The sequence below is a fragment of the Bos grunniens genome, chromosome 1 (assembly GCF_055505025.1).
Source record: "Bos grunniens cultivar Pamir isolate PY7600 chromosome 1, Bosgru_T2T1.0, whole genome shotgun sequence".
Lineage (NCBI taxonomy): Eukaryota > Metazoa > Chordata > Mammalia > Artiodactyla > Bovidae > Bos > Bos grunniens.
In genome coordinates, this window is record NC_141165.1 from 36,065,691 (window position 1) to 36,093,414 (window position 27,724).

Sequence of the window (27,724 nt, forward strand, 5' to 3'; positions counted from 1 at the left end):
TGTGTCTTCTCCACTCATGTCTGTATCATGTCCCTGGATCTGGTCACCTGACCGTCAGTCAAACCCATCCTTAGAAGAGACCCGCTCATGGAAATAGCTCAGTCCGTATCCTAAAGGCTAATCAACCTCACTCTTTCTGGCATTTCTAGCTTTGTGTCTAGCCAGAGGGGACATAGATTTTTACTCCAAAGAAGCAATGGCTGAAAACTAAGTCAAGAACATTAAATGCAGTAAGATGAGTTATTTCATGTGGAGAGTGTGGTCCTCAGAGTCAGATGACTAGAGATGATATAGCCATGGCTCAGGAGTGATCTCATAGATACGTGGTGCTTAGTCTTTTCAGACCTAATATCCACGTCTACAACTTGAAGTCAGTAATATCCCTCCCTCATATGATGATTATGAGGAAACTCTCATAATGCATTCAGTTAACGGGCCCAGCCCAATATCTTACACATCCTATTCTCAACAAATATTAGCTCCAATAGGGAAGAAATCTAAGAAATGCTTTATATACTTAGCTGGCTGTATGTGTTGTGGAGGAAGATGATGGGAGATTCTTGAAAAGATGTGACATGTAAAATAAAGTTTTAATCAGTGTGGGATGTAAAGTATTTTGCAGCTTATATTTTATGATGCCATATTGGAAGAGGGATGGCAGAAGATAGGAAAATCAAGTTTGATGCTGAAGGATTCTAACAGATTTGATGGCTTAGGAAAATTTCAGGGAAATAATGTGGCATTTAAAACATTGTTAAATATATATCCAGAGTATAAGCCTATCATACAAGCAGAGCAGTCCACTGAAAGCCACTAAAGAAAACTGGAGATTCAAAATAAACAATTAGGTAACAGGAGAAATGTTCATTCAGTGGATATTGCCAATAGTCATTGTGAAAACACTTCAAAACTTAGAAAGTTTCCAAGGACTAAAGAAAGAAAAAATCTATTTAGGAAATACCTTGGGAAGAATATATTAACATATCCATATAAAAATCCCTTGTGTAGTTCTGAGAATTGGATATATACTGCGACAGATATAGAAAATTCAGACACTAGAATTCAACTGTTTTCTTATGATTTAATATATAAAATATTAGACTTCCCAAGTGGTCCAGTGGTTAAGACTCCATGCTTCCAATGTAGGGGGTGAGAATTTTATCCCTGCAAAGCGACTTAGCAGCAGCAGCAGCAGAGGAACTAAGATCCCACATGCCACATGGCACGGTTAAATTTTTTTTAATTAAATACAATATAAAATATTTAAAACCCTATTTTATCACTTTATACTATATTCAAGTTCATTCTTTTTTATTTTTTAAATTATTTGATGGTTAATTATTATTTAATTATTTGAGGGATAATTGCTTTACAGAATTTTTTTTTTCTGTCAAGCATCAACAAGAATCAGTCATAGGTGCACTCATGTCCCCTCCCTCCCGAAAAGTTTATTCTTTTGTACCATATATAATCATGACTTCTCAGTTAGAGAAAACTATCTTCTTCATTAAGATGTTTCATTAAGCTAGCATTTGTGATTTAATTCTACACACATTTGTTTACCGTTCTCATTCCTGTATGCTCAGTAGTATGCCAGGTTAGACTTAAGAAGAATGCATAGTCTCAGGCAAGCTCAGGGGGAGACCCTTAACCAGATCTAGGTGTTTCCACTCTCTACCCCTCTTCTTTTAGAGAGCACTAACACAGGGTGACCAGAGACACCACCAGGAGTATTTATATACAACATACAAAATTCTTTGATTTTGTTTCAGTTCTCTTAAACACTGTAGGTCAAAAGATTAGATTAAAATAACCAGCCAACAGCTTTCTGAGTGTGCATGACCAATCAGTTATTTTAAATGTAATCAGAATTTTAGGAGAAATAAGAGTGTTGAATGAAGAATGGGAAAAAATAATTTCATAATGTGACATATAATAAGAATTACCACCAATTGAATATTTACTCTGTTCAAAATCCATAGCATATTTATATTTGGTCAGCCTTACCAAATGTTAAGATAGAGATACAGATTTCACCAGGTAACACATGAGGCAAAGAAGTCAATGCAGTTAGCTGACTTTTACAAAGGTAGGTGGAAGCTGAAGGGCCATACTATTGTTGTTCAGTTGCTAAGTCATGTCCAACTCTTTGTAACCCCATGAACAGGAGCACACCAGAATTCCCTGTCCTTCACTATATCCTGGAGTTTGCTCATACTCATGTCCACTGAGTCAGTGATGCCATCCAACCATTTCATCCTCTGTCATCCCCTTCTCCTCTTGCCCTCAATTTTTCCCAGCCTCAGGATCATTTGCAATGAGTCAGATTTTCATATCAGGTGGCCAAAGTGCTGGGGCTTCAGCTACAGCATCAGTCCTTCCAATAAATATTCAGGGTTGATTTCCTTTAGGATTGACTGGTTTGATCTCCTTGTAGTCCAAGGGACTCTCGAGAGTCTTCTCCAGCACCGCAGTTTGAAAGTAGCAATTCTTTGGTGCTCAGCCTTCTTCACTATCTCACATCCATACATGACTACTGGACAAATCATAACTTTGACTAAACGGACTTTTGTCAGCAAAGTGATGTCTCTGCTTTTTAATACAGTCTAAATTTGTCATATCTTTTCTTCCAAGGTGCAAACATCTTTTAATTTTGTGGCTGCAGTTATCATCCACAGTGATTTTAAAGCCCAAAAAAGTGAAATCTGAAACTTTTTCCATTGTTTCCCCATCTATTTGCCATGAAATGATGGGACTGGATGCCATGATCTTAGTTTTTTGAATGTTGAATTTTAAGACAGCTTTTTCACTCTCTTCTTTCACCTTCATCAAAAGGCTCTTTAGTTCCTCTTCACTTTCTGCCATTAAAGTGATATCATCTGCATGTATGAGGTTGTTGATGTTTCTCCCAGCAATCTTGATTCCAGCTTGTGAGTCATTCGGCATACCATTTCGTGTGATGGACTCTGCATATAAGTTACATAAGCAGGGTGACAAGCTTTGACATACTCCTTTCCCAATTTTGAACCAGTCCATTCTTCCATGTCCAGTTCTAACTGTTGTTTCTTATGTTGCATACAGGTTTCTCAGGAAGCAGGTAAGGTGGTCCGGTATTCCCATCTCTTTAAGAATATTCCACAATTTATTGTGATCCACACAGCCAAAGGCTTTAGCATAGTCAATGAAGCAGAAATAGATGTTTTTCTTGGAATTCCCTTGTTTTTTGTATGATCCACTGCATGTTGGCAATTTGATCTCTAGTTTCTCTGTCTTTTCTAAATCCAGTTTGTACATCTAGAAGTTCTCAGTTCACATATTGTTGAAGCCTAGCTTGAAGGATTTTGAACATAATCCTGCTAGCATGTAAATAAGTACATTTTATGGTAATGTGAACATTCTTAAGCAATGCCTTTCTTGGAGATTTGAATGAAAACTGACTTTTTCCAGTCCTATGGCCACTGCTCAGTTTTCCAAATTTGCTGGCATATTCACTGCAGCACTTTAATAGCATTATCTTTTAGGATTTGAAATAGCTCAACTGAAATGTCATAACCTCTATTAGCTTTGTTAATAGTAATGATTCCTAAGATCCACTTGACTTTGCACTCCAGGATGTCTGGCTTTAGGTGAGTGACCATACCATTGTGGTTTATCTGGGTCATTAAGAGCTTTTTTTTACAGTTCTTCTGTGTATTCTTTCCACCTCTTCTTAATATCTTCTGCTTGTATTAGGTCCTTGCTCTTTTTGTCCTTTATTGTGTCTATCTTTGCATGAAATATTCCCTTGATATGTCCAATTTTCTTGAAGAGATCTCTAGTCTTTCCCAGTCTATTGTTTTCCTCTTTTTGTTTGCATTTTTCACTTCAGAAGGCTTTCTTTTCTCTCCAAGCTATTCTCTGGAACTCTGCATTCAGTTGGGTATATCTTTTCCTTTCTCCTTTGCCTTTGTCTTCTCTTCTTTTCTCAGCTATTTGTAAGGCCTCCTCAGACAACTACTTTGCCTTCTTGCATTTCTTTTTCTTGAGGATGGTTTTGGTCACCACCTCCTGTACAGTGTTACAAACCTCCATCCAAAGTTCTTCATGTGCTCCATCTACCAGATCTAGTCCCTTGAATCTGTTCATCAACTCCACTGTATAATCATAACCGATTTGATTTAGGTTATCCCTGAATGGCCTAGTGGTTTTCCCCACTTTCTTCAATTTGAGCCTGAATTTTGCAATAAGGAGCCTAATGATCTAGGCCACAGTCAGATCTAGGTCTTGTTTTTGTTGAATGTATATAGCTTCTCCATTTTTGGCTGCAAAGAATACAATCAATCTGATTTTAGTGTTGACCATCTGGTGACGTCCGTGTATAAAGTTGTCTCTTGTGTTGTTGGAAGGGGGTTTTGCTATGACCAGTGCATTTTATTGGCAAAGCTGTTAGCCTTTGCCCTGCTTCATTTTGTACTCCAAGGCCAAACTTGCCTGTTACTCCAGGTATCTCTTGATTTCCTACTTTTGAATTCCAGTTGCCTATGATGAAAAGGACATCTTTTACTGATTTTAGTTCTCGGAGGTCTTATAGGTCTTCATAGAATCATTCATCTTCTTCAGCATTAGTGATTGGGGCATAGATTTAGATTACTGTGATTTGAATTGTTCAAATTCAACAATTGGAATTGGAAACAACAAATTTGTTTCCAACTGGAAACAACCTGAGATCATATTGGCACTTTTGAGATTGCAACCAAGTACTGCATTTTGGACTCTTTTTGACTATGAGGGCTACTCCATTTTTTCTAAGGGATTCTTGCCCACAGTAGTAGATATAATGGTCATCTGAATTCACCCATTCCAGTCCATTTTAGTTCACTGATTCCTAAAATGTCAATGTTCACTCTTGTTATCTCCTGTTTGACCACATCAAATTTACCTTGATTCATGGACCTAACATTCCAGGTTCCTGTGCAATATTGTTCTTTACAGAATCAGAATTTACTTTCAGCACCAGATACAACCAAAACTGGGTGTAATTTCCACTTTGGCTCAGCCTCATCATTATTTCTGGACCTATTTCTTTGTTCTTCCCGGTAGTATATGGGACACCTACTGACCTGGGCCTCTTGATGAAAGAGAAAGAGGAGAGTGAAAAAGTTGGCTTAAAACTCAACATTCAGAGAACTAAGATCATGGCATCCAGTCCCATTACTTCATGGCAAATAGATGAGGAAACAATGGAAACAGTAAAAGACTTTATTTTGCAGGGCTCTAAAATTACTGCAGATGGTGACTGCAACCATGATATTAAAAGACGCTTGCTCCTTGGAAGAAAAGCTATGACCACCCTAGACATCATATTAAAAAGCAGAGACATTACTTTACCAACAAAAGTCCATCTAGTCAAAGCTATGATCTTTCCAGTAGTCATGTATGGATGTGAGAGTTGGACCATAAAGAAAGCTGAGCACCAAAGAATTGATGCTTTTGAACTGTGGTGTTGGAGAAGACTCTTAAGAGTCTCTTGGACTGTAAGGAGATCAAACCAGTCAATCCATAATGAAATCAGTCCTAAATATTCATTGGAAGGACTAATGCTGAAGCTGAAACTCCAATACTTTGGCCACCTGATGCGAAAAGCTGACTCATTTGAAAAGACCCTGATGCTGGGAAGGATTGAAGGCGGGAAGAGAAGAGGACGACAGAGGATGAGATTCCATTGGATGGTCACCAACATGATGGACATGAATTTGAGTAGGCTATGGGAGTTGGTGATGGACAGGGAAGCCTGGCATGCTGCAGTCCATAGGGTTGCAAAGAGTTGGAACCGACTGAACGACTGAACTGAACTGACCTGGGAAGCTCATCTTTCAATGTCTTATCTTTTTGCCTTTTCATACTGTTCATGGAGTTCTCAAGGCAAGAATACTGAAGTGGTTTACCATTCCCTTTTCCAGTGGACCATATTTTGTCAGGCTTTAACTAGCAGGGTCATGCCTTTTAGCTGTTCCAAGTAGCTGGATGACATCCCTGGTGCTGTGGTTGTCCCACTGGTGTTCCTTTGAATGTGTAAACTTTCACTGGCAGTCAGACGTCAGTCAACGTGTGGCCAGGGCTTGAGGCAGAGGCCCTGCTGGAGTGGCTGAGAACGGGTTCTGGGGATGGCTGTCCTCTCTGCTGCCTCTGGCTGGTTTGGAGCTGATCCAACACCCAGGAGTTGCTGAAAGCCCTGGAGCCAGTATGCTGCCTAAAAGCAGAGGGCCTCCTGACCTCACCGCTGCCGCTGGTCATACTATGATCCCAGGTGTTTTCTTTTTTTTTTTTTCTTATTTTTAAATTATGTTTGAAGACTATTTTACATATCATAACAACCATGTTTCAAGTGTACAGTTTAATGATCTTGTATTTTTACTTTATTGAATGGTGCAATGACCACCATAGATCAATTTTAGAACTTTTTTGCCCCCTCAGTAAGATTCTTCATAAACATTTACATTTAATCCTCATTTCCACCTCCTGCATTAGCAAATAATAAATCTATTTGCTATTTGCATGGCTTCCCTGATAGCTCAATCGGTAAAGAATCCACCTGCAATGCAGGAGACCCCAGTTCAATTCCTCAGTGGTGAAGATCCGCTGGAGAAGGGATAGGCTACCCACTCCAGTATTCTTGGGCTTCCCTTGTGGCTCAACTGGTAAAGAACCTGCCAGCAATGCAGGAGACCTGAGTTCGATCCCTGGGTTGAGAAGGTTTCCCTTCTTCCCCTGGAGAAGGGAAAGGCTGCCCACTCCAGTATTCTGGCCTGGAGAATTCCATGGACTGTATATAGTCCATGGGGTCCCAAAGTGCTGGACATGACTAAGTGACTTTCATTGCTATTTATAAGTTTGCCTTTCTTGGTCATTCCATATAAATGCAATCATATTTTTATGTGGTCTGTTGTAGCTGATTTTTTTCACTTAGTGTGCTGTTTTGTTTTAGGTCCATCTGTGGGTGAATTGTTCATTCATGTCTTTTGCCCATATTTTGTTGAGTTGTTTGTCTTTTTATTATTGAGTTATAAGAGGATTTTATACACTCTAGTTACAAGCCCTTAACTGAATATATGATTTGCAAATTTTTTCTCCCAGTCTGTTGCTTGTCTTTTCATTTTCTTAATGAAGTATTTTGAAACGGGAATGTTTTGAAATATCATTATATTATGATGCCAAATTTATTATTATTTTTTATGGACCATGTTTTTTGTATCATATTGAAAAAATTTTTGCTTAATTCAAGGTCTTAAAGAATTTTTATGCTTCCTTCTAAAATTTATATTGTTTTAGCTCTTATATTTAAGTCAGTCATCCAATTTGAGCTAATTTTTAGGTATGATGTAAGGTGATTGTCTACATTCATCTTTTTGCATGTGGATACAATTGGCCCAAATCCAGGCTTTCTGATCCCAGTGCCAGTGCATTTCCTCTCTGCTAAGCAGAGTAGATAAATCTGAGTGGAGATCAGTATCGACTGACTTCCAGTAGTGACTAATTAGCAGTTGAATGGAAGTACACAATTTCATTTCTTTTTGATCAAAAAGAATTTCATTTCTTTTTGATCCAGTGTAAGTCTAAGATTTCTATAAGTCTTAACAAATACACATATAGATAGAAAACCATATAGAGATAACAAATGAGTTATATTTTTGGATATCAGTCTCTTTAGGTAATTTGGGTTTTTTTTTTTTTTTTTGTCCAATTCTAGATTTCTTTTGAATTTTATCATAAAAATGTGTATTTCCTTCAAGATAAAAATTATCTCAAGATATTAGTCTAGAAAATAGTTTGATTATAAGACTTACACCCCACCTTGATCCATAAGGTTGATTTGCCTTGTATCCTTAGATACATATAATGGGGGCCTTTGCTTAACCTTCCCCATAGCAGTTGGGTCTTTTCCTCAGTAATTGTGTACTGGCAAAGGAAAACTAACCGTAATTTTCATGGACTGGTTCTAACAAAACACTGTTCAGGAGCATCCAGAGCAAAACTCAAACCTGTCTTAAATGTCTATGAGAGTCCTGTGATGAATGGAATTCAAACATGAATTAATCTCACAACCAGTTCTCTGGCAGGCTCCACTTTGTGGATATTTTCATATTTGTTTTGCTTATAGTTTCAATGGACATCACATAGAATCATTACAAATCACTTGCAGAAGCATTACACTGGCTCCCTGATACTTGGAATAAGGACTGTTGTGGTAGGAAGTAAAGGACCTCACTTTTTCTATCACAATAGTAACCTCTGAGAGTATTGAGGTTGTTACTGAACAGCCTTGAAAGATGAAGACTTGTTCATTCCCAAGTCACATTTTCTATTCCTATTTTGGCTTACTAAAAAGACTTGTGAACTTCAGAAAGATGGTAGATTATGGAAACCTTGATCAGGTTATAACTAATGCTACTGCTGTTCTAGTGGGGGCTTCTTACTAAAAAAATAAAATTGTCCCTGGTACTTGATGCGCATTGAAATGTCCAGTACATTTACTCCTTCCCATACAGAGAAAATTGGGAAAACATCTTAAAGGGCCAGCTGTACAAATGCAATACCATACCTAGAGAATAGAAAAACACAGTAGCTAACTACTTCAACCATTCCACTATTCAAAATATTACACCGATTCACTGTATTTATCCCATAAAGTGATCTAAAAAGTGGGAAGTAGTAAGTAAGTGTGAAACACTGGAAATAAATGAGAAATCAGAGAAAATGACAGTGACCACATCATACCACTTTGAGGGATTGAATGGCGTTGAGTTTATCAAATAATCCCTTCCTCTAAAGAATGACATCATTCCTCTTGTTGTTGTTGTCTAGTCACTCAGTCATGTCCAACTCTTTGTGACCCAGTGGATGGCAGCATGCCAGGCTTCCCTGTCCTTTACTATCTCCCAAGGTTTGCTCAAACTCATGTCCATTGAGTAGATGATGCCATTCAACAATTTCTTCTGTCACCCCCTTCTTTTCTTAACCTCAATCTTTCCCAGCATCAGGGGCTTTTCCAGTGAGTCAGCTCTTCAAATCAGGTAGTCAAAGTATTGGAGCTTCAGCTTCAGCATCAGTCCTTCCAATAAACATTAATTTCCTTTAGAATTGATTGGTTTGATCTCCTTGCAGTCCAAGGTACTCTCAAGAGTCTTCTCCAGCACCACACTTCAAAAGCATCAGTTCTTTGACACTCAGCCTCCTTTGGGCTTCCAGGTGGCACTAGTGATAAAGAAACTGCCTTCCAATTTAGGAGACATAAGAGAGACCCAGGCTCGATCCCAAGTCAGGAAGATCCTCTGGAGGCGGGCATGGCAACCCATTCCAGTATTCTTGCCTGGAGAATCTTATGGATAGAGGAGCCTGTCAGGCTATAGTCCTTAGGGTCACAAAGAGCTGGACAGGACTGAAGCAACTTAGCAGACAGCCTTCTTTATGGTCCAACTCTCACATTCGTACACATGACTACTGGAAAAACCATACCTTTGACTAGACAGACCTCTGTCAGCAAAGTAATGTCTCCACTTTTTAGTACACTGTCTAGGTTTGTCATAGTTTTTCTTTCAAGGAGCAAGCGTATTTTAATTTCATGGCTGCAGTCACTATCCATAGTGATTTTGGAGCCCAAGAAAATAAAGTGTATCACTGTTTCCATTTTTTCCCCATCTATCTGCCATGAGCTGATGGGACTGGATGCCATGATCTTAATTTTTTGAGTGTTGAATTTTAAGCCAGCTTTTTCACTCTCTTCTTCCACTTTTGTCACAAGGCTATTTAGTTCCTCTTTGCTTTCTGCTATTAGGGTATTGTCATCTGCATACCTAAGGTTATTGATATTTCTCCCAGCAGTCTCGATTCCAGCTTGAGCTTCATCTAGCCCAGGCTTTTGCATGATATATTTTGCATTTAAGTTAAACAAGCAGGGTGACAGCATACAACTTTGTTGTTCTCCTTTCTCAGTTTTGAACCAGTTCTAGTGGAGGACAAATCATTGTACCTTGTCCTGTATCACCAAATTGTTGCTGTTGTTTTTCAATCACCCAGTTGTGTCCGACTCTTTGTTACCCCATGAACTGCAGCACTCTAGGCTTCCCTGTCCCTCACCATTTCCCAGGGTTTGCCCATGCTCAAGTTCATGGCATCAGTCCAACCATCTCATCCTCTGATGCCCTCTTCTCCTTCCGCCCTCAGTCTTTCCCAGCATCAGGCACTTTTCCAATGATTCGTCTGTTAGCATCAGATGACCAAAATAGTGGAGCTTTAGCTTCAGCATCAGTCCTTCCAGTGAATATTCAGAGTTAATCTCCCTTAAGATTGACTGGTTTGATCTTTCTGTCCAAGGGATTTTCAGGAGTCTTTTCCAGCACCACAGTTCGAAGGCAGCAATTCTTTGGTGTTCAGGGAGGCACGATACCCATTTTATTACTTAGTTTGCAAGCATATACCATCTGTAGATGTCCAGTGTGACCCAAAATTGAGATAGAACTCAGAGGAAATGCATAACTCAACTGGTTCAGACCACAATTTGAGCAGCTCTGTCCCTAATCTTTTTGACTTAATGAGCCAGTGCTGCTGAAACTATTTTGAGGGGCTTCTCTCATCCTCCTATAGGAATCATGTGAAAAACCATTATAGAATAGTTACAGCAAAGGTGACTGGGATTTTTGAGGTAGGCCTCAAGCAAGTTATTATTCCCTGTCTGAGAAATAGCCTGTGTCTGTGGTTGAATAGTGCTTGGAGGATCAGGCGACCAACTTACCTGAGTTGTCCTTCTTGAATTAGGCACTGTATGGTCTAATTAGCCAAAAAGTGAATTTCCTTGTCCAAATAGGTCTTCAAAGCCTAGATAAGTTTTTTCAAGAAACTGCTCGTACTCCCAGCACATCTTTTTCTGCCACAACATTGACTTCCCTCAATCAATATCAAAGATGAAGACCTCATGGGGAGCTTCCCTTGTATTTGACAATAAGGAAACTGAAGAGTAGATTATAGCTGGCTCTGAGCACAATGCAGTCACCTCCTGAAAGTGGCAGTTATTATATCACAGCCCCATTCAGAGGGGCCCCTGAAAGACAGTGGAGAATGGGACCCCTCCCAGAGGTCAGCATAGCTTCAGGCTGTACAGTTCACTGTTATGGTTGAGATCATTGACCCTGACTCACAGGGGTAAATGGAGTCGCTGGTTTAGATAGCGTAGCTGCCGGTGGTGGCAGTGGGTGGAGAGTATAGATGTAATGTAGGGAATTCCCCTTTCATGCTAATATGAAGTCTGCATTGTCAAGAATTAAAAACTATGGCATCTCTGTTTGAACAGGACTCACTAGATGCTCTGACTCCTCAGGAATAATAACTTGAATCACCCTAGTAGCTAAAAGCATCTGAGAAGGAGAGATACTGAATAAGAGTATGAAATAAATACTGGAGGAATTAAGTCAGAAATACCATCTTTGGCTTTCTTATAATTTGCAAAAATTAAGAATATAATCTACTCCTTGCTTATGGAACAAATGATATTTAAAATACCCTATTCGTTTTATTTTTTTCTTCTCTTATGCATATAATGTGTTGTTGTGAGTAATATATAGGGCTTGCCTTTACAGGTTGCGAAGTCCCATGGGAGAACCATGACGGAACTAGAGGAAAACAGACATTGTCCAGAGATATTCCAAAAATGGTGATATCATTTCTGTGTGAAGCAGCTGGACTTGATTTGGGGTTGCTTCTAGGAATAAGCCCATTTGAGGTCTTACATAGGAGAGAATTATGTTAACCAAGCCATTTTTAAATCATATGTTCAAAACAGTAAAGAATCTACCTGCAATGTGGGAGACCTAGATTTGTTTCCCTGGGTCAGGAAGATCTCCTGGAGAAGAAAATGACAACGCACTTCAGTATTCTTACCTGGAAAATCCCATGACAGAGGAATCTGGTGGGATACAGTCCATGAGGTCACAAAAAGTCAGACATAACTGAGTGACTAACTCTTCTTTTCAGAGGATAAGAAATTTTCTTTGTAATTTTGAAGGAGTTTAGGGAACTAAAATTTCTATCTTTCCTGAATAAGTTTTCTTTTCCCACTTTTTCATAACAAATTGCATCCCTCAGGCCACTAAGTTGAGTTACATTCCATGGTAGATTATTTCTTCTTTCAGCACTGGTTAGTGATGAGCTAGGGGAAAGTCAATGAGATTTGAGTAATCTAATGATGACAAGCAGGATACAAACTGGTGAGACAAGAGGAGAGGCCTGTCTCCTGGTTTTACTTTTGCTTGAACTTTGTGAGCTACCTCAGTGTCCTTCGAATCTCTTTTCCTTCTCTTCTCTCCTTTCCCCTCTCCCCATGTTCTCTTCCCCTCCTCTTTTTTTCTGTGTCTCAGGGTCATCTTATGTTTCTTGCAATCATGGCACTTCAGCTTATATAGAAATGAGTTACAAGTGATAGATTCTTAGAGAAATATAGGTGTTTGGAATTGGGTATTGGAGTGATTACTGGATGAAGCAAAGCACACTGAGACATGTACAGAGAAATGAAGGCAGCATTGCATTTCTTTAAGAAAAGAATCTTAAAGGAACCACAAGCAGTGGCTGACTTGGACCTGAGAATCCTAAAGATGAGGTTGGAAGAAAAGGTGACTACTGTCATAAGCCTGTTTAAGGGATGAGGAATGGTAGGGTCACACAGTATTAATATCTGACAGGCGCAGTAATGACGTTGAAGCAGGAAATGCTCAGTCCATAGGTTGGTTTATAAACTGGCATTGTGCACGGAGGGCAATGAGAAACCAAAGAAAGAGGAAACCACTCCAGATGGGCGCATGGCAGTTTTAATAAACAGAAGAACTTACTTAGGAGGTTTGTCTTTGGGGGCTTCAAGACAAGTAGATCTTTGCCCAGGATCTTAAAAGTTTTTTTACAGAGGCCTTAACTGGTTTAGTCATGTGTACCATTAGATGGTTTCCACAACACCTTACTCTCTCAAGGCTCTATCCCTGGAACAACTCCAGGAGAGGCCTGGGAATCGTTGGCGGGATGTACATATATTTGAAGGACAGGTGAAAGGATGAAGAGTCTGATTGCTTGGGTCCAGTTCACAGGTCAACCATTGGTCATGTCTTCTCCATTATCTTCTCCAACACCATATACCCTTCACAGCACAGGGTGAAATCAAGATTCATGTGTGAGCATGCAAAACAGTCACTTACTGCTTGAGCACACTGAAAGTTAATCCAAGACATGCATTTTTCACATTTCTGAATTACAGTATTAGGGGGATTCATAGACTCTCCAGGTCATTTATGTAAAAGGATATCAATTAAGAAAGTGTCAACTCAGTATAAAGTCATAGTAAGATACATGCATCTACATAACTGAGTTCAAAATCCCCTCTTTATCTACCACAAAGAACTGAGGGATCCTGAATAAGTTATGTGAATTCTGTGTCTTATTTTTCCAGGGGAACACTGATAATATTATTACTAAAATTATTTAATAGTTAGGTGCATTTTGAAGATTGAATTAGATATTCCACATTAAACACATGCCTGGTACATAAGGCAGTGTTCAGAAGATGTTAGCTCTTAATTCAAATGAAACCTTTAATAACTTTCAAATACATGACAGAGAATTTATAATTAAGCATTACAGATTTATTAAATGCTTACCCTGATAGAAACTCTTTATGTTTAAAGACATTTAAAGCATGTTTCTTAAAATCAAGGCACTTCCAATTATTCTGGGAAGGCAGGACTAAAACTTGAAAATTGAAATGACAACACAGGAGATAAATAAAGGTCAGTGTGGTGAGATAAGAAGTCACAAGCCTTTACGGATTGTTGCCAAATGAATATTCTTAGTTAAAAAGAAAAAAGGTTATATTTTTCATATGACTCTGTCTGGTTTACTGTATTCAAATAAACTCATCAACATATGTCTTATTTTTGTTTATGTTCTTATAACAGGGATCAGTCAAACGTAAATAGTTGTTGCAGAACTTTACACTTTGGATTTTGACATTTATTTTCAATTTTCTAAGCCAACAACTGAATCTTTAAAACCTGTAAGACAATACAGCAATCCAAGTGGAAAATATTTTGAAAGCTCTTTGTAGTTGGCAATAAGGCTTTATTAATAACAATTGTTTTTACAAGATAGATGAACTTTCCATAATGCCTATGGGCTTATACTGTTACTGTTAGTATTTCCTTGAGCAATTCCCTAAGTGACCATGTATAATTTAATACACCTAACTTCTCCAAGCATGTTGTCTTTTGGATTTGTCAGTAGCGTATCTTAATGAAAAAAGTATCCTCTTAAATGTAAATGACTTTTTTGAAAATAATTTAACTACAGATATAACACACTTTCAAAAATATAATCTTGCAAGGCATTTGTTTAAAAAGTTTTGGTAATTGAATCATGTTTTCCATTGACTTGCATTATTACATTAGAAATGTATCCTTAGAGGAAGAAATTTGACCCAAGGTCAATAGCACAACTTAGAAATGCAGAATGATTTTAGATCACATACTCAGAAAATATTTTGCTAAGATAATACATAAAAATGTATTTGTAAAATACTTTAAACACCTATAAATATTTTGATAATACCTTAATCACATAGTCTTCATCAGGGTCAATCAAATAAGACTCTCAATCCTATAGATTCTTTAGACTGTGAAATAGCCTTATCATCATCGTTGCTTGCTCGATAGATGCTAACATGGTGATTTGGTACAAAATGCTACCCAAACTCATTTCCATTTCTCTATTTCTTCTAAATTATCTTATTATTTATCAATATTTTCATATGTTGAAGATCAATTATATTGTTGTTAATTTTTTCCATTGATATCTAACTTCCAGCAATATCATAACATTTTAATAATTCCTTAAATTTAGTTTGCAAGTGGGTTCCTTCTTCAGTAAAGATAAGAGAGAAGGAATTTTGGTCATTTTCCTGGAGTATTCAATAGCTTAGAAAACTTCAGTCTGGCTCTAAAGTGCGAAAAAAGACAGGGAAATGTTGATTATTTCCCCCTCTGCTTTATTCTTATGGTTCATCTCATGATTCCTATTCAACCATAATACCTGAAGTATCTCTTGATGCTTACTTGAGTGAGATTCCTGAAATGTACACTTAGCTCTCATGTTCCTATAAACCCACCCACAAAGCATTTCTCCTTTCTATTCTGTCTTTGCCATTCTATCACTATAACTTGAGTCAAGTGGACTTTTCTCTCCATGAACTATATATCTCAATGATCTAATACAACTACACATAATGCTAGTCCTTTCATAACACCAATGATCTTCAACTGTCTAGTCCTTCTCTTTCCCCATCCACCTTCCCAACAACTATAAAGTTATAGAGCATAAATCTAATCACCTTCCCAGAAAACCAGCAATAATTCTTCACTGCTCATGAAGTAAAATCCAAACTCTTAAGCCTGCAACTGTATCTGCTATAATCTAATCCTACTTCCAAATTGGGAAAGGAGTACATCAAGGCTGTATATTGTCATCCTGCTTATTTAACTTATATTCAGACTACACCATGGGAAATGCCAGGCTGGATGAAGCACAAGCTGGAATCAAGATTGCTGGGAGAAATATTAATAATCTCACATATGCAGATGACAGCATCATTATGGCAGAAAACAAAGAGGAACTAAAGAGCCTCCTAATGAAAGTGAAAGAAGAGAGTGGAAAAACTGGCTTAAAACTCAACATTCAAAAAACAAAGATCATGGCATCCGGTCCCATCACTTCATGGCAAATACATGGGGAAACAATGGAAGCAGTGACAGACTTTATTGTCTTGGGCTCCAAAATCACTGCAGATGGTGACTGCAGCCATGAAATTAAAAGACGCTTACTCCTTGGAATAAAAGTTACGACCAACCTAGATAGCATATTCAAAAGCAGAGACATTACTTTGCCAACAAAGGTCTGTCTAGTCAAGGCTGGTTTTTCCACTAGTCATGTATGGATGTGAGAGTTGGACCATAAAGAAAGCTGAGCACCGAAGAATTGATGCTTTTGAACTGTGGTGTTGGAGAAGACTCTTGAGAATTCCTTGGACTACAAGGAGATCTAACCAGTCAATCCTAAAGGAAATGAGTTCTGAATATTCATGGGAAGGACTGATGCTGAAGCTGAAGCTCCAATTCTTTGGCCACCTGATGCAAAGTGCAGACTCATTGGAAAAGACCTGGATGCTGGGAAAGATTGAAGGCAGGAGGGGAAGGGGACAACAGGGGATGAAATGGTTGGATGGCATCACTGACTCGATGGACATGAGTTTGAGCAAGCTCCGAGAGTTGGTGAAGGACAGGGAAACCTGGTGTGCTGCAGTCCATAGGGTCACAAAGAACTGGACACAACTGAGTGACTGAACTGAACTGAACCCTACTTCTCATCCATGCCACATTTCTTCCTGACTTGCCAGTCAAACCAGAGCACTCACTTTTCCTTTTCACGCCATACATGCACTTCCCTTTGCTGATGTCAGGCCTGAGCGTACTACCTCCATCTTCTCACACTGATGTTCTCCAACCCCTCCAACTGGTTGCTCTTCATTGAATATCAAAATACTTAATTTTTAATATTCATGTATACTGTTTAATTCTGTCTTAAATTATTTGAAGCTTAGAATTTTGAGTATTGAAATGAAGAGATTGAGTTTAGGTCATCTTTAAGTTTCCTAAAGATCAAAAATTCTATTCCAGGCACTTGAGCCTGGACAAATGTATATTCCTATTGATGAAAGTGTAACATAAAGGTTCTGTTTGAAGGATATTTGGCCATGCTTGTTTTATTTTTCCTTTAATGCTTGAAAATAGCACTAGTTATAGATGGCCTTAGTCTTCTAAGGTACAATGATTTCTTATTTTCCCTCTCTACCTAAAGCATGGCCTGGCTCTTATTATAATAACACAATAGACAAGGAGTAAAAGTTTAATAATCCTTTTTCAAAAACTCCAGTTATCACTTGGGGAGTATTTCATCCTTAAATCAATATTCTATTTAGATCATAACAGCAAACATTTAGCAAACTATGAAATATTTAGAAAACACAGAGTGGAAAATATTGTACCAAAATATTGTTCATATATCTTTGGGGAACTGAATTCTTTAGGTTTGAAATTAAAACTTAAGACTATCCCAGAGAGATAATTCAGAACTTACAAATTGATAAACACATTTATTTTGAACTGAGCTTTCTGCTAATACGTATCTTTTCAACTATAGTTCCAAAACTAAGGAATAGAGGCCATTTCTAATAAATTTTATGAAGCATTGGAGTTGTTTTTGAACTCTGGTACTTTGGAGACACTTTTTTTAAAACTTTGATAGTACGTGATGATTTTTAGAAGAGAGATTTAAATCATCAGGACTCAGCTTCAAGGGCAAGAAAAATGAAGTGAAAACAATGTAACATCTCCAAATGAATTTCTATCATTTCTACAGCTTTTAGAAGACAGAAGATAGATCTGTGCCCTTCATTCATGTATTCATTTAAACAACAAATAGTTTTGAACACATATTGTATACCAATCACTGTTTGAGACAAGGTGCTACAGCACTGAACAACAGGCAAAAATCCCTGCCTTGTGGAATTACATCCTAGCTGGAGGACACAGGCACTATTAGTAATAAATTATACACTAGATTGGCTTCCCTGGTGGCTCAGACAGTAAAGAATCTGCCTGCAATGCAGGAGACCCAGGTTCAATCCCTGGATCAGGGAGATGCCCTGGAGAAGGGAATGGCAACCCACTCCAGTATTCCTGCCTGGAGAATCCCATGGAGTCTTGCAGGCTACAGTCCATGGGATTGCAAAGAGTTGGACACAACTGAGCCACTAACACGACTAACACACACTGTGTATTACTTTAGAAGATGTGTACTATAAGAAAGGGAAAGAGGGAGATCTCGGGAATAGTGTGACATAATTTTAAATAAGATAAATGGGAAGTACTCACTGATGCTATGACTCAAGTAAAAGAGCCTCAGTCATAACATTTGTCAATGTCCCTGAAAAGGGACATTGTCTAGAAAGGGGCTGTCAGTTTCAGGTAGATCCCCTTGGCTTGTCCAACTCTTTGCTTTATGGCAGGTGGGGTTCAACAAGAAGGAAAACAGAAATAGCACCTCTAAAAGAACAGTCACAGGGCAAAGGCATCAATTTCCCATATTTAGGAGTCATCCTATGGCCCAGGCTTGAAGAAATTGAGGGAGGGAGAGGAACACATCTGGGGAAAGAAAACTCCAGGCTGAGAGAACTACAAAGGTTCTAGCAATGAGAATGCGTGGCAAACTTAACAACCAAGGGCTGAGGCAGAGTAATTGGGGGTGAGTTGGGGGTTAGGGAGGTCAGAGTATAATAATAGAGGGACAAAGCAGCAGAATTCTGCAAGAACATTATAAGGACAAGTTTTTATCTGAGTGAATTGGGTGGGGGGAATTGTTGCTGAGGATAAGCAGAGGATTGTCATGATAAGTTTTACATTTTAAAAGAATCATGACAAATAATAGAAGAGCTAGCAGATATCTTTGAGTAGATATCTTAATTTACTTGAATTCTCATTCAAGTATCATTTATGGATAATAACTGTTATTTGTGTAACTAGATCTGTGGGCTGGGGAGGAAGAAATTCTGATTCTAACTAATGCCAATTAGACACATGGTTTTGAAAAAGACTTTTGATCTTGATCATACTGTACTTTTTTGCCGTTTACTTATAAAATTAACCTGTTAGACTAAGAGGCCAAATATTATAACTTTGTTAAGAAGTTGTTATTTAATATGAACTCTCAGAACCTTCTTAAATTATTCTAATTTTTAAGTCATTTTGAATATTTTCCATCCAATTTATAGGTTTTAAGTAACTCTGATAATAAGTAATTTCATTCTGATAAAAGTTTAACAGTTCCTTCTGACATTAGTGAAATTATTATGCTACTTAAAATAGAGCATATGCTGGTTGCCTATGGGAAATGCAGATATTTCTTTTTTTATTTTTTTTAATTTTATTTTATTTTTAAACTTTACAATATTGTATTGGTTTTGCCAAATATCGAAATGAATCCACCACAGATATACATGGGTTCCCCATCCTGAACCCTCCTCCCACCTCCCTCCCCATACCATCCCTCTGGGTCGTCCCAGTGCACCAGCCCTAAGCATCCAGTATCGTGCATCGAACCTGGACTGGCAACTCGTTTCATACATGATATTCTACATGTTTCAATGCCATTCTCCCAAATCTTCCCACCCTCTCCCTCTCCCACAGAGTCCATAAGAGTGTTCTATACATCAGTGTCTCTTTTGCTGTATCGTATACAGGGTTATTGTTACCATCTTTCTAAATTCCATATATATGCGTTAGTATACTGTATTGGTGTTTTTCTTTCTGGCTTACTTCACTCTGTATAATAGGCTCCAGTTTCATCCACCTCATTAGAACTGATTCAAATGTATTCTTTTTAATGGCTGAGTAATACTCCATTGTGTATATGTACCACAGCTTTCTTATCCATTCATCTGCTGATGGACATCTAGGTTGCTTCCATGTCCTGGCTATTATAAACAGTGCTGCAATGAACATTGGGGTGCACGTGTCCCTTTCCCTTCTGGTTTCCTCGGTGTGTATGCCCAGCAGTGGGATTGCTGGGTCATAAGGCAGTTCTATTTCCAGTGTTTTAAGGAATCTCCACACTCTTCTCCATAGTGGCTGTACTAGTTTGCATTCCCACCAACAGTGTAACAGGGTTCCCTTTTCTCCACACCCTTTCCAGCATTTATTGCTTGTAGACTTTTGGATTGCAGCCATTCTGACTGGTGTGAAATGGTACCTCATAGTGGTTTTGATTTGCATTTCTCTGATAATGAGTGATGTTGAGCATCTTTTCATGTGTTTGTTAGCCATCTGTATGTCTTCTTTGGAGAAATGTCTATTTAGTTCTTTGGCCCATTTTTTGATTGGGTCATTTATTTTTCTGGAATTGAGCTGCAGGAGTTGCTTGTATATTTTTGAGATTAGTTGTTTGTCAGTTGCTTCATTTGCTATTATTTTCTCCCATTCTGAAGGCTGCCTTTCCACCTTGCTTATAGTTTCCTTTGTTGTGCAGAAGCTTTTAAGTTTAGTTAGGTCCCATTTGTTTATTTTTGCTTTTATTTCCAATATTCTGGGAGGTGGGTCATAGAGGATCCTGCTGTGATGTATGTCAGAGAGTGTTTTGCCTACGTTCTCCTCTAGGAGTTTTATAGTTTCTGGTCTTATGTTTAGATCTTTAATCCATTTTGAGTTTCTTTTTGTGTATGGTGTTAGAAAGTGTTCTAGTTTCATTCTTTTACAAGTGGTTGACCAGTTTTCCCAGCACCACTTGTTAAAGAGATTGTCTTTAATCCATTGTATATTCTTGCCTCCTTTGTCAAAGATAAGGTGTCCATATGTGTGTGGATTTATCTCTGGGCTTTCTATTTTGTTCCATTGATCTATATTTCTGTCTTTGTGCCAGTACCATACTTGGTTTCTCTGTGCAGTATAAACAAAGTTTATCAATAAAGTTGTAAGCAGTTATTGGGATAAAAACTATGCATAATTCACTTAAAATAAGAATGTTCTACAGCATGTGTCACTTTTCTGTTAAAAATAGATGAATTGGAGATATCTGAATGCTCACAATTTCAATATTCTTGAGATATTATTATGTTTATAAGCATCCTACATCAGAGTATGTTAATTTGTTATTATAAAGCAACTCAGAAAATCTACACAGATTTTAGCACTTGATCAATCCTACAAATTATTCTTAAAAATGTGAAAGTAGCTTCCTTAAATAGACTAAATTGGAAAAATAAAAAAACTATTTCAATGGTTTATTTAGCACACTCATAGTGAGTTACATCATTGGCATAGTCAGAAACGCAATCAACTTGTTAGGAGTATTCCCTCCATCTTGGAATAAGCTTTTTGAAATAGTGTGTCTTTCATTTTCTCATCTGAGTGCACACTCCAAGCTCTCTGTTAGCTCTGTTTGGCCACCACTTTTAAGAGTGCAACTGTTCAGTTCCCTGTGCATGAATAGCAACTTCAGAAAAGAGTCCTTTTCATTGAATAAGTTGGTGAATAACATTTGGAGAAAATGAAGGCTCTCAAGTACTAATCAAAATTTCCTTTGGTGTCCTGTTACTCTCATGCTGTAATTGCTTGACAATCTTACAATTACAGCTTCAAGATTTTAGCCAGAATGGGTTTGTTTGGTCTCACTTCCATTATTTTTGCCATACATCATACTAACGAATGTTTGTTGTAGTCTTTCTTAGTCAAGTCTTTCTCGTGGGACCAGAAAGTCAAAGCAGTAATATCTAATACTGTATAATGAGAAAGATATCCTAATCGGTTGATAGTTTCTTTTCTTGCTTTCTTTTTTTGTTTTTCATGACTGACTAGCTGTTAGATCTTTCTATTTGAAGTTAATTAGGCTAGATTTTAAAAATGAAATACAAGGAAAAGGGAAGGAAATCAAAAAGGAGGAGGAAAAAGTGAGCATATATTATAACTATGAATTCTTTTTTTTAAATATCAAGATGTGCCACCCATTTCATTTTTCAGGCTAACTAGTGTACTAAAACCTTTATATTTTGCCCCAGGAAATTAATTCACACTCACTTTTTAAACAAAAATGCAAATTAAAAAATCATCTCATATGCTCATCCCATTCCTCTCTCGAACCATATTCTCCACTAGAATTCCAATATCTGAACTAGAGTTCACATTTGAAACCATAAAAGACATTTATGTATTAGAGTTTCTTAGTTTTATATCTACCAATGTAACTTTAGCATGAAAATCTTATTTGTGTATCTATCTCCATAGCATACTTCATTCCCCCATTAAATTACTAATTCATTCATCCACTCCAGCACCTAACCTACCAGAAATGTTGCATATTTTATACTGGGATATTTTATACTGCATATTTTATATTTTGGTTTGATTTAACATAAAATTGTTTAACATAAAAGTTGAGTTTCTGGTCAAATATTTTCAGCACTGTGAAGAGTTTATTTTGATAGGTGAAAGTTTAATCTGAGACTATATCCAAAATAAATGACAAATGACAGAATAGATGATTAAAGGCATGTTGCTTGTTTTTATTTACATAGGAATAAAAATAGGAAAAAATAATTCACTGGACTATAAGAAAGCCTTTTTTGACTAAATCGATTTCCTCAAACCAACTAAATCATGTTTAAGACTTGAAATGTCTCAGAGAAATGTCCTATCATATATCAAAACATATTGTAGCATAAAAAATTTTTAAACAGATCAGTGGAAGCAGAGTCTAGCATATGTAAAATAACATTGTATGTGATAAAGAAAGTAGCACAGTTTAATAGGAAAATAACTGACTATTACAAACATGTAGCTGGGAAAACTGGCCATATATAGAGGGAAAAAAATGTAGCTCAGATTCTCATTTCTGACTCTATATAAAAAATATCCAAATTAAGAATGAATTTGCAGGATGGGGGTCCATTAAAAAGTGAAAAGAAATAACACAAGAGCTTGTAGAAAAGCTAGAGATGAGTAAAAGTAGCAGGATAGAAAATATTATTTCCAAAAACCAAGAAAAGAGATAATAAAGGAAAAGATTGTCTATCTAAAATTTAACATAGCATGCAAATTAAAAGGCAAAGTCTAATATATTTGCCATATATGTGACACAGCATTGCATAATCTTATGTAACAAGATCTTATGAATGAGGAAGTGCATTATGCATGTCAATAAAGGAAAAATAAGGGTGAATAGAAACACAATACTGTAAAACAGTAATAAATGTATATATGTATATTTTTATATTATTAGAATTATATTCATTATATTTTTATTGTAGTTATAGTATTCAAAACTGCCTGCAGAAGGGATAGGCTACCCACTCCAGTATTCCTGCCTGGAGAATCCCCATGGACAGAGGATCCTGATGTTCACAGGGTTACAAAGAGTTGGACATGACTGAATGACTAAGCACATTATTAAAGCTAGTTGGGATTGTGATAAGGCAGTCAAATGAGGCTTTTGCACCTGTAGACTTTGTTTCCCCTTATCAATTTTCCACTTGTTTTCTGCTTCTCTTTTCCCAAAAAACTCTACTAAAACAAGTTTGAAGGGAAGAAGACAGCTAACTCATTTAACTGTGTAATACCAAATATTTAAATACAAGTCCTGTTTCCTCAGTTGAGATTTAAAATTTAGGATGAAAAAAGTAATTTCTGTCTTTTTAAACCAGCAAATCTAAAAATGCTTTTCTTTTCTTTTTTTTGTTAGAACACTAGCATAAATTTTTCATCTCAGCAGGTATTCTTCTTAGATAATGTTTTTACCTTTTTCATTTAATATGCATTATATCTGTATATACAGCATGTTTATATGCTGTGTGTGTGTGTGTATATATATATATATATATATATATATATAATTAACAGAAAAGGAAATGGCAACCCACTTCAGTATTCTTGCCTGAACAGAGGAGCCTGGCTGGCTACAGACTATGGGGTCACAAAGAGTCCCACATGACTTAGTGGCTAGAAAACAATATAAAATGAATATATACAATACTTTTATTTTCTCAATCATTTATTTCCATGGAAGCTTCTCGCCTTCACCCAAGATACTATTATTCAAATAGAAAACTTGGGTGACAAATGAACATAGCAGAATTGAAGGCTGATTGTTTAATTATGAATAGGTAGTCTTTATGCAATAAGAAGTCTAAGCCAGTTGAGGATCTTAAATTTTTCTGCAATTTAGAGTAAATAACTCATATAGGTATGCATGGTAAGCAGCTTCAGTTGTGGCTGACTCTCTGTGACCCTATGGACTGTAGCCTGCCTGGTTCCTCTGTCCATGGGATTCTCCAGGCAAGCATGTTGGAGTGGGTTGCTGTGCCCTCCTCCAGAGGATTTTCCCAATCTAGGGATCAAACCCAGGTCTTTTACATCTCCTGAACTGGCAAGCAGGTTCTTTACCACTAGTGCCAACTGTGAAGGCCAAATTACTTATATACCTTCATGACTCATATACCTACCATGTTCATCTTTAATTTCAATGACAGTAAAAATATGATGGAGACAGAATAAAGAAGGGCAACCAGGAATTATCTAATACATTAGTCACTTGAGGACTGTCATGGCCCACAGCCTAATGCCATAAAGAGCAGTGAACTGCACTCAGAAGTACCTGAGGCTCCTGGAAACTGGTGGAATCCTCCTAACACTAAAACAACATTAGCCATCAAATTTCAGGGGCCTCCAGAAAGTTCTACATGTTGGCTGAATTAGTGGTACATCAAAGGGAAAGTAACTTTGAAAGAAGTCTATTATCTTCATTCCAGATCTTAAACCTGAATTAAACCCTATAGGTTGGCCTAGTTCATCAGTCCTATTCCAAAGAAAGTCTGGATTTAATTTAAAACTCAGTAACTCATTTGAAAAGACCCTGATGCTAGGAAAGATTGAGGCCAGGAGGAGAAGGGGAATACAGAGGATGAGATGGTTGGATGGCATCACCGACACAATGGACGTGGGTTTGGGTGGACTCCGGGAAACCTGATGTGCTGTGGTTCATGGGATCGCAAAGAGTCGAACACGACTGAGCAACTGAACAGAACCGAACTGAAGGCATTAAAAGGTCCCCTTATACCCCATCTAGTAGGGATATACTCATCCCAAACCCTAAAGTCTAACTAACCAAAATAAGGGTCTTGTCTTGTGTCCAGAGATTTAATTCCCCAAGAACTGGCAAATAGTGAGTACACTGACGTATCCTAGTTTACATCATATATCCGTTCTTAATCACTCTCTCTCGAATGAGGCCTTAACATAATTGCCCTGCAGAAATAAGGTTTCCAGAAGGATAAAATTACAAGGAGAATGACTTTAATTACTTGAGAGGATCCTCATGTCATCTTTAATTTATTCCTATTCATGGAATGAAACAGTCCAGTTTTAAAGTAGGTACAACTTGAGTTTCATCCTGGCTAAAACTCACAGAAAATGTATGTTGCTTGGTCATGCCATTGATTATTCTGTGAAAATAGTCTGTCTGCTGAATTGTGCTTTCACTGCCAAATGGTAGACAAAACCAACAGATTGTTTATCTCACGCTTCTGTATAATTGTATAATTAACTTAAAATTGCATAGCACTATCCCTGCATAAAAACAGTGGACAATTTCAGAAAAAGAAATGGAAGAATTTCAAATAGACTCATGGTGGAACCTCTGTGTGATAGTTTGTTTACATCAGTAAATTTCTACCAAAGTTATTAATCTGTCCTCAGAAATGCCAAATGAGTTAACTACTGAAACTTCAAAGTCAACAGTAATTTTTTTCTTAACATAAAACATTTTTAAATTGTGTGTTTGGCACAGGTAAATTATGTGACCTGTAATTCACTGAACTGTTAAAAGAGCCAGGATCCCCAAGACAATAGAAAGCTAAACATCTGGAGAAAATCTAGTACCCAAAGATGGATTATACAGTATGGTAACAGGTGGTGCTAAGAACTATTAAGCTGATTTAAATAAAAAGGGCAAATACCTCCAATTCCATTTTTTCCAATAAATTCCTTTAAGCAGGTGCAGGGGCAAAGCAGAATTTGTTCACTTGTGTTAAGTATGAAAGGGCTTTCTTTTCTTTTCTTTTTAGAATATTTGAGATGACATTACTCTAATTAAAATATCACTGTATATTGTGTTTTGTTTTTGTCATTCAAAAGAAATGTAAATGATACAGTATCAAAGTCGCTAAATATCTGAAACAACTGTCTACATGCTGACAGATTAAATGGAGGAAAATAAACCAGTCAAAAAAATGTAAAACTATGTTCCTCTCCCTTAAAAGGAGTTGAAATTTTGTTTTTAACCAAGACCAAATAATAAAGACATCTTAGGAAAATAGCCTTTAAAAATCAAAGGAAAATCTTTGTTCTCAGAAGTATACATTTTATCTTAGGCTCGGCCACTTCTATTTCTCAGTCTTCAGTTTTCTCAACTCCAAAGGAAAAATAAGAGACAGTTTGGTCTCTCCATATTAAAAAATACGGCATAAATCTAAGATTTGGGGTAATTTTCTTAAAAATATAAAGCTTCAGCTCTCTCATTTTGGATCCAAGATAACAAAGTAATAATGGTTCAGACAAGAGGTGGTCATCTAACTTCAGCTAGACTGACAATAAATGGAGATCAAGTTTTAATTACCTGTAAAGAGTGAAAACTCTGGGGTTAATAGACACTGAAATATTGTCTGGATATTTAAATACTATGACCATCTATTATTTTTTATTTTAATACTTAGAGCTGACATCTAGAAACATGTTTTTCATTACACTTTTAATCTGCGCCTTGCCAGGCATGTCAGTGCTTTATGAGCAGCACCAACAGAGGTCTGCCATGCCTAATCTGTTTTGCAGATTCACACACTGAAGTGGAAACCTTTGGTGACTCATGAAGTCTGAATTTTCATTTTTAAAAAATGTTCATATTTCAATACATTTTTCCAAGATTTATGTCTCAACTATTATTGTGAGAATTGGAGGCCAAAAGATATGCTGTATATAAAGTGATTTAATTTCCAATCTGAAACAAAACACTTCTCAAATGATTTTTAAATGATTCTGTGTTTTCTTTCTTCCAATAGTCCATGAAGCCATGTAGTCTAATTTGTATATCACATTATACAAATGTGGTATACATTTGTTTTCAATTGTTTGACTTGCATCCATTATAGCAAAGCAAAATTCTATCAATGTAGAGTTTGATATATTTTCCTACATCTTATGTGTGGTTCCTAATATGTATTATAATTCAGGCTTCAGAAATATTGCTTGCCACATTACTAAATTCTCTACATATTTATTTCTGAAAGAGCACACCCCTGCTTCACCACATAGCAACTTTTATTGGTACAGTTCTTTATGAAACCAAAAAAAGAATTTGACACTTATGTTTTTCCCTCTACTTCAACTTTTTATTTTGTAATGGAATATACCAAATTAATAACAATGTTATGATAGTTTCAGGAGAACAGTGAAGGGACTCAGCCATACATATACATGTATCCATTCTCCCCAAAACTCCTCCCGTCCAGGCTGCCACAAAACATTGAGCACAGTTCCATGTGCTATATTGTTGGATGACACCTGTACTTGTAAATATAGAGCTTGGAAACGTTGGAGCTCTCTGGATCTAAGGTATTTTAAGGAGACAGATATATAGAAATTCGAGGGTTGGTTCAACTGCTTATATTTTCAAATCTCCAGATTATTCTCTCAAGAGTAAGCCATAATGTATCTGATCTTTGTACCATTTTTCTTAGATGTCTTTTCACCTCACCGGCTGAGAAGCTCACAATGAGAATGATAAAGTTATTATTTAGTGAAGATGATTAAAGAAGCCCTGTGAATTTTTTAAGAATGAATAATACCAAGCTTAAAAGGACACTGCTGAGATGCAAGCAAGAATGGGGCACTGAAAATATTTCCAGATGCAGCCCCTTTCCTTTAGAATTAGTGTTTCCTTTACATCACAGAGAAGTTCCTATATTCTACATTAATATAGTAAAATATTTTAATATCATGTCCATTTTTATAACTACAAAGAATGTGGGATTTTTTTTTTTTGTCTTACAATACCTTACCAAAGTAAC